The following is a 2,466-nucleotide window of genomic DNA, read 5'->3' on the forward strand; positions in this document are numbered from 1 at the left end:
TATGCATTGGCAAACAGGGTGTGGTGGAAAAAGAAAAACAGCATTATTTTTCACTTGCATTGTTTTTAGCCAGCTTTGGTATTATTTATGCAAAAATGCCATTGTTTCACACACATGTTATAATAACACAGTGCACTATTTTGAATATGCAGAATGGAGAATGTGCATTTTTTGGTGATGTTTTACCTGTTTAAACCCATCAAATTTAAAAGCAGCTGATTTAGATGTCACCATAGGTAACCATTTTTTTCAGTGCGTTTCTCACAAATATCATATGACTTCAGAAGACTTGAGAAGTAACATGAGCTATAATTTTAGGATGCTTTTTTGTTGTTGTTTGATATTCTTAGTCACTAAATTGTCATTCCATTTTGTCATATGGAAAAGAGATGCAAATGAAATGTTTCATTTTTGGGTGAACTATTGCTTTACAAGCTCTTTGTGCTATTTTTTCATATGGTGCTGGCATGTTGAATAAAGATATGAATGAATCTCATATTCGGGTTGTCATATTTCCGCTCATGTATCAAATTCACAACACTTCATGAATGAAATCACCAAATGCATTGGCAAACAGGGTGTGGTGGAAAAAGAAAAACAGCATTATTTTTCACTTGCATTGTTTTTAGCCAGCTTTGGTATTATTTATGCAAAAATGCCATTGTTTCACACACATGTTATAATAACACAGTGCACTATTTTGAATATGCAGAATGGAGAATGTGCATTTTTTTGTGATGTTTTACCTGTTTAAACCCATCAAATTTAAAAGCAGCTGATTTAGATGTCACCATAGGTAACCATTTTTTTCAGTGCGTTTCTCACAAATATCATATGACTTCAGAAGACTTGAGAAGTAACATGAGCTATAATTTTAGGATGCTTTTTTGTTGTTGTTTGATATTCTTAGTCACTAAATTGTCATTCCATTTTGTCATATGGAAAAGAGATGCAAATGAAATGTTTCATTTTTGGGTGAACTATTGCTTTACAAGCTCTTTGTGCTATTTTTTCATATGGTGCTGGCATGTTGAATAAAGATATGAATGAATAAATGAGTCTCTTTTTATTGCTGATGGCAGAATCTTGGTGAACAAATAAGTGCATCATCAAGACATTGATTTATATTTCAGTACTGATTATGCACAAATGTTTGCACTGCTAACTGAAAATATATACATTACATTCAGACTCACATCTGTTCATTTATAAAACACTTAAACAAGGACAATAACACCTGACAAAGCATGAACAAGTGCCATAAATAGAGCTCTGCATCTACCTCCTACACATGTTCATCTTTCCTTTTATAGCAGGAAAGTGCCAGCCTGGAGTGGCTGAACACACAAGTAAAAAAATAATTTATTTACTCATTGCTTAAACGTCATACTCGTACATCAGGTACATGTGAACCCATTCCTCTGATGCAATACCTGCAAAGAGACATACAGCTGTGTCAAATATCATCTGCCCAAATTATATATTTAAATATATGCTAAATATATGTTGTAAAGAGCCAAGCTCAATAATATATATTTGTAAAATTGAAAATGTATTTAATTTTAGCCTTCACATACCAAAATAGATTTCAAAATGTACTTCAGGGGCAAGAAAATGCATTTCTAATCTTACAGTAGCCTCCATTTAGGCTAAATGCAAAAATGTGGATGGAATATTGTTTTGTTTTTTTTACATTGTAAAGTATGTTCCTTGCTGATTTTTTATAAAATGTGTCAACAAATAGATTTTCATTAAATGTGACATATATGAATGTACTTTCTTGGGTTGAAATATATGAAGGGCAAAATATATTTTTAAATGCTTTAAATATTTTCAAAAATGTGTGTGTGTGTAGAAAATATATATATTTTTTGGTCATTTTTGCATATGTATTTTTTCCATGTGGGTTTAAATTGATAGAAAGCATCATGCACATTTTATAGACTTAGTGTATAGTTTATTTTTAAATGATTATTACAGTATGTAAATCCAGTGTATTAAATATTTAATTCTTCTAAATATTAAATTTTTACTTTTATTTTATTAAAACTTCTTAATGTTTATCCTTTATTTTTAGTATTTATTTATTTATATTCCTTTTCATTTAAATTTCTCCCTACTGTCTCTGGCCCTTACTCTTAGAATGATTGAGTTAATCGATAAAGCAATAGATAAAGCAAAAATCTTCTTCATAACTTAATTCTTAATATAATCTTCTTCAATACTTGATAATTTTGTTTATTTTTTGTTGGGTTTCCATTTATTTTGTATCTAAATGTTATTTAGATTATTTTGCATCTAATTGTAACCTTTTATTAAGTATCTGCGTCAGTAAATTATGTAGGGTTTATGCTGCGTGCAAAAGGCAGAAAAGTTCATCACTAATCAATCAAATGAAGGCGCCCTCTAGCGGTCAGTTTATGCAACGCCTCGTCCGCTGTGATTGAGAAAAGCCCTTCACGGCAC

This window comes from Sinocyclocheilus grahami, unplaced genomic scaffold, assembly GCF_001515645.1.
Source record: "Sinocyclocheilus grahami isolate Dianchi unplaced genomic scaffold, SAMN03320097.WGS_v1.1 scaffold590.1, whole genome shotgun sequence".
Classification (NCBI taxonomy): domain Eukaryota; kingdom Metazoa; phylum Chordata; class Actinopteri; order Cypriniformes; family Cyprinidae; genus Sinocyclocheilus; species Sinocyclocheilus grahami.